This window comes from Zingiber officinale, chromosome 11B (genome assembly GCF_018446385.1).
Source record: "Zingiber officinale cultivar Zhangliang chromosome 11B, Zo_v1.1, whole genome shotgun sequence".
Classification (NCBI taxonomy): domain Eukaryota; kingdom Viridiplantae; phylum Streptophyta; class Magnoliopsida; order Zingiberales; family Zingiberaceae; genus Zingiber; species Zingiber officinale.
In genome coordinates this window covers 19,163,330-19,177,327 of record NC_056007.1, presented here as the reverse complement: position 1 = coordinate 19,177,327, position 13,998 = coordinate 19,163,330, and positions in this window count along the sequence as shown.

Genomic DNA, 13,998 nt, shown 5'->3' with positions numbered 1-13,998 from the left:
TAACTGACCTACACATGTGGAATGCATCAATTGCTGGTCCAAATGCCCAAAATATATATTTGAAGACATTCACATTTTCAGTGCTATTTGGGTGATGATGCCACTTAACAATAGTATTGGGATTAGAATGCTCTAAGGCTGCAATATACGAAGGTAGCCCAGCGAAATTACTTTCCCAATTTCCATAAACAATCTCTATGGATTTTCTCCTCCCATGTCATGCCTTCTTGTATGAAACATCAACATGCTATGACTGTTTGATATCAGCCTGAATATTTTTTTACATGATATCCAGGGCTCACCTCAATTTGATGGATAATGTGAGAGGCAATAATAGCTGAAGTCAAATTTCTATTATTATTGCCACTGATGGAGCCAAGACAATTGTGCATATTCACCCATCGAGTGATTTGCCACATCTTATGTGTTTTCTTATGAACTGCACGAATACACCAAAGACACGATGACTTATAATTCTCAGGCCCACTGTTAGAATCTATGTCTGATGGCACCACTTTGTATTTTGCAACCCATGTGTTGATTCTGCTTTCAACTACCTTAAACTTCCGATTTTGACTAATAGACCATAATGTCACGGCTTTCCGCAGTTGAGACTTACTGTCAAATAGCATTCGTAGCCGAATTTTATTTTTTGATTCACTCCAAATATCAATATGAACATTATCTTCTCGATCTACATTGTCATCATCATTTTCCTCCCCTATATCATTCATGAAGTGCATCACCCTTTCATTATATGGTGGAAACTCACCACGATTAAGATGAGTATCACAATCTGCTAGGTACTACTTGGAATACCATTCTGTTTCCCCTATACAAAAAAATTTGTACAAGCACAGAACTTTTCCTAGCAGCTCATGTGCTCTTCAAAAGTTAAACTTGGATTGGAAATGAAACTTAACATTTTTACTCCAAGTTCGTTCTTCAAAGTTAAACCTGGATTTGAAACGAAACTTAACATTTTTACTCCAAGTTCAACACTTGTGTTCTTTTGAAGTTAAACCATATTACAGAAGTTGATTAAATATTTATTTCAAGGATCAGCTTCCAGGTTGTAGGCGAGGTACTAGGCCTTCTTGGTTATGGGATCATCCACCACTTCCTAGACAAAGTCTTTCAAAGAAATTGAATATTTAAACTTCTCACAGTAATCTTAGGTTAAACTACAGAGACCTCAATCAAAGCACAAGATCGAAACATAAATCGAAGCACAAAAATGAAAACAAGAAATCGCTAGCCTCTTGTGTTGGTATTTCAGGATCCATACAAAGAAAACAAAACTAGTTATGCTGCGGAATAAATAACTAGTTGTACCTTTCTTCATAGACAAAGACCTCTTGATCTTCTGCCGTATTCCTCTCCTCTTCTTGGACGTCATGTGGGCGACAATCTACCAAGACAAAAACACCTGAATGCTTTTTTGTTTCCAAGCCGCCTACCACCAAAGGATGCAAAGAAAAGAACGCCTCCTTCTTCTTCTTCTCCTCCAAACCGCCGGCCACCAAGGTGCTTCATCTCTTCATTTTCTTTTCCTCCAATCTCCGGCCACCAAGAGAAGATGGGGTGTCGGCCCTAGAGGGAAGAAAAGGGAAGAAGAAAAGAAGTGGGGTGCCGTCTCTAGAGGAAAGAAAAGAAAGAATGGGGTGTCGGCCTTAAGGGAAAGGAGAGGGTTTTTAGTTGTGGAGAGAAACTTATCAATTCTTAATTGAATTGTTGATTGTTGTGGAACATCCTCCTCTCCTTTTATAACCCTTTTCCCCAGATAAAAAAGGAGAAAAAGTAATAGATTTTTGTTTAGAAAAAATCTCTAGAAAATAATTAACATAATTCTTTTTAGAAAAATTTCTTAAGAAAGAATTAGTATAATTCTTTTTAGAAAATTTCTAAGAAAGAATCAACATAATTCTTTTTAGAAAAATCTCTAGGAAAAATTAACATAATTCTTTTTAGAAAAATTTCTTAAGAAAGAATTAATATAATTTTTTTTTAGAAAATTTCTAAGAAAGAATCCGTAATTCTTTTTAGAAAAATCTCTAATTCTGTTAAGAAAAAATCTCCTCTTTTTTTCTTTTCTTTTATTTTCCTTTTGGTTTGGTCGGCCCCTTGTTTGGGCACCAACAGCTTTATAGAGGCTACAACAGGTATCGAGAGGAGGAATTGGTTTTGGTCTCCTGATGGACTTGAGCTTCCTGTGTTCGACCTAAACATTCAACTCAAGTTCATCAATAATAACTCATACCACTAAAGAATTATTATTGAACTACAGCACCAATCCCATATTATAATATGGGCTCCTTCTTATCATGAGTGCGTTAGTCTCCCTGTGTTTAAGATATTGTATGTCCGTTAATTAAATGAGTTACTGACAACTCACTTAATTAACATCTAGCTCCAAGAATAGTACCACTCAACCTTATTATCATGTCGGACTAAGTCCACCTACAGGGTTTACATGATAATCCTTATGAGCTCCTCAAGGGGACATCATCAACCTAGATTACTAGGACATAGTTTCCTTTTATAATCAATAACACACCATATAAATAATATTATTTTCTAACTTATCGGGCCTATTGATTTAACTGAATAAATCTCACCCTTTGATAAATTAAAGAAATAAATACTAAGTATATATATTTGTTATTATATCAGGATTAAGAGTACGCACATCCATAATAACAGAGGTTTTGTTCTTTTATGCAGTCAGTATAAAAAGAAACAACCTCAAATGGTCCTACTCAATACACACATAGTATACTAGTATAATTTTATAGTCAAGATAAACTAATATCAAATCACACTACAACCATTCCAATGGTTTACCCCAATCCATCTTGGTCGTAAGCTACTATTTATAATTTATAAGGAACTGATAACATTATCTTCTATGTGACACCACACACCATGTTATCTACAATATAAATTAAAGGAACAACTATATTTAACTAAATGCAGACATTTGACCAATGTGATTCTTATTTCAAAATAAATGTTCATACAAAAAGTTAGGCTTTTAGTATACATCCTAACACAATCACCATCATTAGGAGAGTCATCATCCATAGGAATACTCAAAATGTCCCCACCATCTTCAGAAGATTGAGAATGAAAATATTCACTGCTCCGTGCCTCATCATCCAACTGCACCTCCGGTGGCAATGGAAAAGCAATTATGGTATCATAAATTGGAGATTCTACACGAGGAAACTCAACAAAATCTTGAGATGGTAATGGAGGACCCATATTGATGTTTTCATCTACAGTCATCTGATTTGTAGGTTTAGATATCAAACTTGGTACATAATTCAGTTCAACAGATCCATTAGAAGATCCAACATGAGACATTGATCCCATAAAGTTATTAAGAAGCGCAATCATGCTCGTGTGTTCGGTTGGCAAAAATTCTTCTTGTTAGATAGAACTTTGCGGAATTTCTTCCATCTCAACATAGATGTCATCCCAAAAATCTGTAACTTTCTGGGCCAAAGAGAATAAAATTCGTAATGACTTATCATTCGTAATAAGGGTGGATCTGGATTTCCCATTTTGTTTATAATCCAAGATGATATTCAGCTTAAAATATTTTCTATCCACACCAACTTGTTGACAAATCTCATCTACCATCTTGTCGTAACTCAATTTATGTTCAATCACTATGGTAGTGTTAGAGATAGACTGGCCATGCTTAATTAAACCATTCTCATATTCAAGCTTAGCTCCCCAAAACAAGCTTATAGGAATTGGGCGTTCTAAAGTCATACTAATAAGCAAAATAGTCCTAATTACATGGTATATGCAATACATCAGTATATTACCTTATGAACTATTATTTTAAAAAAAGGGAAGATTTTTTAGGCCATAAAACTCACTATTGTTAAGCTGGAGAATAGTTCGTTGCTGACAAATTCGATGAGAATCGGGTCTTTATATTCGCAGTTGGGCCTTGCCTTCTAATACTTCGCAATGAGTTGGACTTGCCTTCTAATCCTTCGCAATGAGGCGCTCCGATGTGGCCTAGTCAGACAACTCATGGGGCGGGTGGGCACCATGACAAGAAGAAGAAGGAGGAAGTGGTGGCGGAGACGATTTAGGGTTTAGACGCTCCGGTGTCGCTTGATCGGGCCACTCATGGGTGGACGTGCACCGTGAGAAAAAAACGAAGGAGGAGAGGCAGCGGCAGCGACAATTTAGGGTTCGTGAGAGAAACTTAGAAATGTGAAAGTTGTAGTTTCTGAGAGAAACTCGCGTTTTGTAATTACCATATTATACATAATAAGTATTTTATATCAATATTCATGAAATAATATAAATAACAAGTTACAGCTTTCACATTTAAGAAATGTGAAAGATGTAAAATTTTAATTTTTTTTTGGAACGTTTGCTATTTCCATATAGTTTCGCATTTGAAGGATGCGAAATTATATTAAGTTTCGCATTTTGCAAATGCAAAACCCACATAAACGTAACTTCTCAAAAAAAAACACAATGTTCTCCATATTTTAAATAATTGTTATATTTTAAGAATTTTTCCTAGCAAAGGCGCACCGTCAGCCGAGGATGGGGCTACCCGCGTTGGCTTCTTGTGACAGAGAACAGAAGTAGGTGGCAGCAGCCTTAGGGCGATAGTGGCCTCTAGGATGCATCAGTCCTCCAGTATGGCAAAGAACGTGATGAAGTGGTGGTCATGGGAAAAGCTATGATGATAGGGGTTAGACGATGAAGCGTGCGTGTAACGACCCGCCTTCTACTAACTAAGTTGTAAGGCCGATCGTCACATTAATGATGTGCTAACTACTCCTTGACCGTCACTAAATCTAGGTGCGGAAGCTGTACTAATTAAAATTTTCACTAAACTATTACCTTTAAGCATTCTACAGGAGCTAAGGGGTGTAATCTGGGCTAATCGTGTCATTATTACCTCCCCTTATGGTCAAGGAACTTAACTAAGGGTTTCTAGTTACTATCAGGCCTCCCAATCGATCCACAGATCGATTGGAAGGGTTGAATCGATCCGGTGATCGATTCAGCAAGCTACTGTATGCGGGACTTGGGTTGGATCGATCCAGCGATCGATCCAGCACACTACTGTGCTCGGGACAATAATTTGGATCGATCGGCTGATCGATCCAGGCTGGTCAATCGATCCAGTGATCGATCCCGGAGCTCTCTGTTCACGACAGAAATTGCTGGATCGATCGGCTGATCGATCCAGAAGCCTACTATTCGTGGAACAGATTGCCCAATCGATCAGCTGATCGATTGGGAACCCCCCCCCCAATCGATCCACCGATCGATTGAGGTTTCTGATCTTTGCAGCTAAGCCCTGATTTCAGCACTGTTTCGTGCCTCAATCACATTATAAGTTCTAAAATGACTAGGAAACACTCTAACAATAACAACTAACATTCTGACATCATAAAAGAAGTGTTCTAAGCATAATGGAGTGCATGGTTAACTAATTCATAGTGATTAACAACCCGAGTGCAAGATAATAAAATACTGAAAAGTTCTAATGCTTAAACAAAGCTTGCTAAATTTTCTTAGATCTTTATCCCAAGTTCCTGCCCACACACATCTTCGTAGCATTGTCCTCCAGCCTCCGCTAGTCCATCTTTCCTTTACCTTTATCTGCAGTATAAGGAAAAGAAAGTATCTATAAGCTTTCGCTTAGTAAGAAACCATCTACCTCACTAAAACATGCATATGATGAGTTCATGCTTTTGAAAGATGCTGATTGAAAACATAATGGGAATGCTAAGCATGGCATACTATCATGCAAAACATAGAAACTAAGAACTAATCATGGCAATAACTGAAGTGTCAACAAGAAGTGACTAAACTGAACATAACTAAGTTAAACTAAGCTGAACTAGAACTGATTTTAAAATATAATCACATGACTGATTGTGAGTTTGGAAAAACTATTATCATAATAGATCAAAATACGTAATCATACTACCAATGGGCCCGGCAACTGTACATGCTATGCGCGCATCATTAACTAAACCCGGGGTTGCAAATCCCAAATTTAGCAAGGTTTACTAGGTTATCTAAACCTAGGGACCGACTATGGGAGCCCAACCCAATGGATATCTAATCCTGTACAGTGCCCCTACTGAAAGTAAAATACTGGATCATAACTAGTTAATTTATCTTGCTTTTACTAGGTTATCTGAACCTAGAGGCGACTGTGGGTGTCCACCTATTGGACCGTAGTCCCATATGAGCTGTAGCAAGACTAACTAAACTATTTAAATGCTTCTATTGCATTTACTGAGGTATTAAAAATGCCTACTGTAGCATTTTACTGAGCTAAACATTTTATCGAACACCTAGTGTGCTCCAACTCTCCTCTCTAATAGGGAGACCACCTCTAGGCACCCGACAACGTCTAGAGTCTCCAACTAAAAGGAGAAAACGTGTCTGGCCCATCTAGAGGCGCTCAACTAAATCCCTAAATCTGCGAGGAGGGTTAAGTACACCCTATGCGTCGAAAAACTACATATAGCTAATTTAAAAGCACTCTATCGTAAGAAAAGCTATTATACTGCAGGTGAGGGGTTTCTTACCTCCTGTTCGGATTTTCTTACGATTCTAATCGCTGGATTTCCGGAGGATACGATCCTTTCGACGATCTTCTCGCGTCTATGCGTTCCTCTCGCGGAGGGGAGCGTCCTCGTGTCGAAGTCATCACCGGAAAGCGTCCTTGGGCCGAACCTCAGCCTTCCTTGTGGTTGGCGCCGAGAGAGGGAGAGGAGAAGTGGGCGGCGGAATTAGGTTGGGGTGGAGAAAGCTATGATCCAAGAAAATAACTCTTCACCTAATTATTTCCTATTTATATTAAGTGATAATTCCGGCCCAACTCCAACTTAAATAAAATTGTTTCCCTTTCCTTTCAGCACGGCCCTGCTGGGTTCACTTGGTTACCATGGTTCACCATAAGTCGTAGAACCCAATAGGTCTCGGGTTCAATTCCCGCTTAAGTTATTTTCGTTTTCTATTTATTTTTGCTACTTCCGCTACTCTAAAAATTCCATAAAAATATTCTAAAATTCCAGAAAAATCATAGAATTTTTCTAAAATAGTTTTGAGAGTTTTCGGGCATTACAATCCCCCATACCTTATAAAAAGTTCGTCCTCGAACTTAGAATAACTCTGGGTACTTCTGTCTCATGCTGGCTTCTGTCTCCCATGTTGCCTCTTCTGCTGTGTGACTGTGCCAAATAACTTTGACTAATGGTACTTCCTTGTTCCGTAATTTCTTAACTGCTCGGTCTATTATCTGAATAGGCCGACTGTCATAGCTGAGGTCTTCGCGGATCTGTACCGACTGGGGCTCAATCACCTGGGTGGCATCAGGGATATGCTTCTTCAGCATGGAGACATGAAATACATTGTGGACAGCTGACATCTCCTGGGGTAGCTCTAGCTCATATGCTACATTGCCAACTCTTTTACTGATAAGGTATGGTCCCATATATCTGGGACTTAGTTTGCCCTTCTTCCCAAAACGCATTACTCCCTTCATGGGAGCTACTCTGAGGAATACTGAATCCCCAACTGAGAACTCTAAAGGTCTGCACCGTGTATCAACGTAGCTTTTCTGGCGGCTCTGAGCTGTCTCTATCCTCTGGCGGATCTGCTGTATAGATGCTGTGGTATCTGCTACTAGATCTGTCTGAAGTTCTAGTTCCTTCTGTTCACCACTCTCATACCAGCAGATTGGAGATCTACACCTCCGCCCATAGAGAGCCTCGTAAGGTGTCATGCCGATGGTGGCCTGATAGCTATTGTTATATGCAAATTCTGCTAAACTCAGATATCTGCACCAACTTCCTTTGAAATCTAGGGCACATGCTCGGAGCATATCTTCGAGTACCTGATTTACTCGCTCTGTTTGACCATCTGTCTGAGGATGGAAAGTTGTGCTGAATTTTAACTTCGTGCCCAAAGCTGACTGTACACACTCCCAGTCTCTGTCTGAAATAATGGTTCGTGGGACTCCATGTAGTCTAACGATCTCCTTGAGATACAACTGAGCTAGCTGTTCCATGGAGTAGGATATCCTGATAGCTAAGAAGTGGGCTGATTTAGTTAACCTGTCAACTACTACCCAGATGGTATCAAAAACGTTCGTAGTTCGGGGTAGTCCCACTATGAAATCCATAGAAATGTCTTCCCACTTCCATTCGGGGATCTAAATGGGCTGCAAAACTCCTCCTGGTCTCTGATGTTCTGCCTTGACCCTATGACAGGTTAGGCAGGTGCTGACATATCGAGCGATGTCTCTCTTCATCCTGGACCACCAAAAACGCTTCTTCAAGTCCTGGTACATTTTGGTGGAGCCTGGATGCATCGCATAGGGAGTCTTGTGAGCCTCATCTAAAATCTTCCTTCTGAGTTCCTCCTGATCTGGAACACATAATCTGTCGCCAAAATACAACACCCCACTAGCTGACGCTCTGAACTCTCCACTTTCTATTTCTGCCAATCCTTGCTTGATTTTCTGAATTTCAGGATCCTGTTCCTGAGCTGTCTGGATGTCACCAAGCAAGGTAGACTCTAATGTCATAGCAGAAAGCTGTCCGTCTATGAGTTCGAGACCGAAATCTGTGATCTCTTTCTATAGGGGTGGTGACATGGCTGCTAGAGATAATAAGGTAGCACTGTTCTTCCTGCTAAGTGCATCTGCTACCCTATTGGCTTTCCCTGGGTGGTAGAGGATGTCTATATCGTAGTCCTTGACCAGCTCTAGCCATCTGCGTTATCACATATTCAGATCCTTCTGAGTGAAGAAGTACTTCAGACTCTGATGATCCGTATACACTCTGCACTGAGCTCCATACAAGTAATGTCTCCAAATTTTGAGAGCGAACACCACTGCTGCAAGCTCAAGGTCATGAGTAGGGTAATTCCTCTCATAATCCTTGAGTTGTCTGGAGGCATAGGCGATCATCTTGCCATTTTGCATCAACACTGCTCCTAGTCCCAACTTCGAGGCATCACTATATATATCGAAGTTGTCTGTATTTTCTGGTAGAGTCAGAATAGGTGTGCTGGTCAATCTCCTCTTCAGCTCGCTGAAACTGTTCTCACAGTCCTCTGTCCACTGAAATTTTCTGTCAGTGGGGAGGCTATCCTGGAGAAATCCTCTACGAATTTTCTGTAATAGCCTGCTAATCCCAGAAAGCTTCTGATCTCACTGGCGTTCTTGGGTCTTTTCCAGTTGCTCATAGCTTCTATCTTACTGGGGTCTACCATGATACCATCCTTTGAGATGATGTAACCCAGGAAGGACACCTGATCTAACCAAAATTCACATTTTGTGAACTTGGCGTACAACTGGTTCTGCTGGAGGGTCTGCAGTACTATCCTCAGGTGCTCTGCGTGTTCTTCCTGAGTTCCTGAATAGATAAGAATGTCATCGATGAATACGATAACGAACTTATCTAAGTATTCTCTGAATACTCTGTTCATGAGGTCCATGAAAGTAGCTGGAGCATTTGTCACGCCAAAGGGCATGACTACGAACTCGTAGTGTCCGTATCTAGTCCTGAATGTTGTCTTGGGTATATCCCCTTCTTTAACCTTCACTTGATGATAACTTGATCTGAGGTCTATCTTAGATAACACTGCTGCTCCCTTTAGCTGATCGAACAGGTCATCAATTCTGGGAAGAGGATACCTGTTCTTGATTGTGACTTGGTTCAATGCTCGGTAGTTTATACACAGGCGCATGCTTCCGTCCTTCTTCTTCACGAACAATACAGGCGCTCCCCATGGTGAATGACTAGGGCGTATGAAGCCTTTGTCAAGCAGCTCCTGTAGTTGCTCATGAAGTTCCTTTAGTTCTGCTGGAGCCATGCGGTAGGGTGCTTTGGAAATAGGGTTGGTACCGGGAATGAGCTCTATCTCAAATTCAATCTCCCTGTCTAGTGCTAATCCTGGTAACTCTTCAGGGAAGACTGCTGGGTAGTCACATACGACTCGGACCTCTGCTAGCTGTTGGTCCTTGTCCTGACTACGTGTGCTAAAAATCCCGTACACCCTGAATCCATTAATCTCTGTGCCTTCATAGCTGAGAGAAACCTCTTGGCCTTTCTCTTGGGTTCTCCGATGAACTCGAACTGTGCTTCTGCTTCAGGTTGGAATACGACTTTCCGTTTACGGCATTCTATGGAGGCACCGTATCTGATCAAGAAGTCCATTCCGAAGATGACATCGTAGTCAGTCATATTTAGCACTATCAGATTACAAAAGAGCTCTCTGTCTGCTATAACGATTGGCACTGCTCTGAGCCAGTGCGTGGATGCCATAATTTCTCCTGAAGGTAGCGTCGTCAGAAACTGACTACTGAGTACCTCTGGAGGTACTGCCAACTTCTCAGTTAATGCCCTGGATATATATGAATGGGTTGCCCCAGTATCGAATAAGACAGTTGTACTTTGCTGTAAAATACTAATCTGACCTATAACAACTGTCGAGGCATTTGCTACATCCTCTCTGGTCAGTGAGTAGATCCTCGCATTGATCGTAGCTGGAGGGGCTTCTAATCTGCCCTGGCTGATGTGGGGACCATCTAAAACGGCCTGCATCTGATGTGCTGGCTTGGCCTCGTACTGGATCGGCTGTGGTGGAGGAAAGCTGGCCTTGTTCGGACACTGCTTGGTCATATGCCCTTCCTGTCCGCATTCAAAGCATCCTCGTGTGCCCTTACGACAAACTCCAGGGTGGAATTTCCCACAAGTAGCACACTTTGGATAACTGGGCTGCTTGCTGGCTGGTCCTCCTTTTGGATAACTCCCTGGTTTGCGCTTGTTGCTGGAGTTCCCTTTCCAATTAGAGCCGTGGGAGCTGTGGCCCTGTTGTTTCTGAGTGCCTAAGCCTCCTTGACCTTTCAACTCTGAGAGAACTTGCTTCTGCTGCTTAATACTGTTCTGGTAGTGCTCAGTGGCCAGAGCACTGCTGACTAGTTCTTCAGTAGTTTGCGGCCTATGAACGCCGCCAGCCACGTTCATTGCTATTTCCGGCCTCAGCATCTTGAGCATCAACCGAACTCTTTCTTTTTCTGTGTTGACTAGTTCAGGGCATAGGCGAGCCAACCTGTTGAATTTCTTCACGGCTTCCTCCACTGAAAGGTTGCCCTGGAGAAATTCAGTGAACTCGTCGTAGTGACGGTTCGTGACCCGCATGTGAAAGAACTCCTCAAAGAATTCTTTCTCGAAGTCAGCCCATGTCATCTGGTTCACTGGGCGCTTCGCTCTGATTCTCTCCCACCACATGCGTGCATCTCCTGTCAGACAGAAGGAGGCGCACTTCACCTTCTCATGTTCTGGCCGGTCCAGAAGCTCCATCGTACTCTCCAGTGTTTTGAACCAGGCCTGAGCATTCCATGGTTCACTGGTGCCTAAGAAATTCTCTGGCTTGACTCTCTGCCACTGGATCAGATAGGCTTCTCTCTTTGCCTCTGTTACTGGGGCTACTGGTACTGTAGGCTGGACTGGAGGAACCTCTAGGACTACTGGTGTTGCTAAGTTAGGCTCTGGAGTGACCGTGGGAGTGTTCTGCTGGTTAGCCTTCAAGGTGGCTATCTCCTGCTGCTGTAACTGAACCACTAATGCTGTAAGGTCTGGGGGAGGCACTGAACTGCCTGCCTCATGCTGGGGCTCAGTAGCTGGTGCCCTTCTACCTGGGCGTCCTCGTGCCATCTCTAGAGACATGGAGGACATACATGACTAACACAATCATAAGGGAATAACTATTGTTATCATGTTAACTACTATCATAAATAAGCATGCTTTAGTTATATCTAAACATGGAAATAAGAAACATGGAGAAAGTGAGAGATGTTCTTAGTTGGAAGCTGCAGGCTCAATGCTGATGTGTGTGTAGGAAGTATGGAAACTGCTCTGATACCACTCTGTAACGACCCACCTTCTACTAACTAAGCTGTAAGGTCGATCGTCACATTAATGCTGTGCTAACTACTCCCTGACCGTCACTAAATCTAGGTGCGGAAGCTGTACTAATTAAAATTTTCGCTAAACTATTACCTTTAAGCATTCTACAGGAGCTAAGGGGTGTAATCTGGGCTAATCGTGTCATTATTACCTCCCCTTATGGTCAAGGAACTTAACTAAGGGTTTCTAGTTACTATCAGGCCTCCCAATCGATCCACAGATCGATTGGAAGGGTTGAATCGATCCGGTGATCGATTCAGCAGGCTACTGTATGCGGGACTTGGGTTGGATCGATCCAGCGATCGATCCAGCACACTACTATGCTCGGGACAATAATTTTGGATCGATCGGCTGATCGATCCGGGCTGGTCAATCGATCCAGTGATCGATCCCGGAGCTCTCTGTTCGCGACAGAAATTGCTGGATCGATCGGCTGATCGATCCAGAAGCCTACTGTTCGCGGAACAGATTGCCCAATCGATCAGCTGATCGATTGGGAACCCCCCCCCCCAATCGATCCACCGATCGATTGAGGTTTCTGATCTTTGCAGCTAAGCCCTGATTTCAGCACTGTTTCGTGCCTCAATCACATTATAAGTTCTAAAATGACTAGGAAACACTCTAACAATAACAACTAACATTCTGACATCATAAAAGAAGTGTTCTAAGCATAATGGAGTGCATGGTTAACTAATTCATAGTGATTAACAACCCGAGTGCAAGATAATAAAATACTGAAAAGTTCTAATGCTTAAACAAAGCTTGCTAAATTTTCTTAGATCTTTATCCCAAGTTCCTGCCCACACACATCTTCGTAGCATTGTCCTCCAGCCTCCGCTAGTCCATCTTTCCTTTACCTTTATCTGCAGTATAAGGAAAAGAAAGTATCTATAAGCTTTTGCTTAGTAAGAAACCATCTACCTCACTAAAACATGCATACGATGAGTTCATGCTTTTGAAAGATGCTGATTGAAAACATAATGGGAATGCTAAGCATGGCATACTATCATGCAAAACATAGAAACTAAGAACTAATCATGGCAATAACTGAAGTGTCAACAAGAAGTGACTAAACTGAACATAACTAAGTTAAACTAAGCTGAACTAGAACTGATTTTAAAATATAATCACATGACTGATTGTGAGTTTGGAAAAACTATTATCATAATAGATCAAAATACGTAATCATACTACCAATGGGCCCGGCAACTGTACATGCTATGCGCGCATCATTAACTAAACCCGGGGTTGCAAATCCCGAATTTAGCAAGGTTTACTAGGTTATCTAAACCTAGGGACCGACTATGAGAGCCCAACCTAATGGATATCTAATCCTGTACAGTGCCCCTACTGAAAGTAAAATACTAGATCATAACTAGTTAATTTATCTTGCTTTTACTAGGTTATCTGAACCTAGAGGCGACTGTGGGTGCCCACCCATTGGACCGTAGTCCCATATAAGCTGTAGCAAGACTAACTAAACTATTTAAATGCTTTTATTGCATTTACTGAGCTATTAAAAATGCCTACTGTAGCATTTTACTGAGCTAAACATTTTATCGAACACCTAGTGTGCTCTAACTCTCCTCTCTATTAGGGAGACCACCTCTAGGCACCCGACAACGTCTAGAGTCTCCAACTAAAAGGAGAAAATGTGTCTGGCCCATCTAGAGGCGCTCAACTAAATCCCTAAATCTGCGAGGAGGGATAAGTACACCCTATGCGTCGAAAAACTACATATAGCTAATTTAAAAGCACTCTATCGTAAGAAAAGCTATTATACTGCAGGTGAGGGGTTTCTTACCTCCTGTTCAGATTTTCTTACGATTCTAATAGCTGGATTTCCGGAGGATACGATCCTTTCGACGATCTTCTCGCGTCTATGCGTTCCTCTCGCGGAGGGGAGCGTCCTCGTGTCAAAGTCGTCGCCGGAAAGTGTCCTTGGGCCGAACCTCAGCCTTCCTTGTGGTTGGCGCCGAGAGAGGGAGAGGAGAAGTGGGCGGTGGAATTAGGTTGG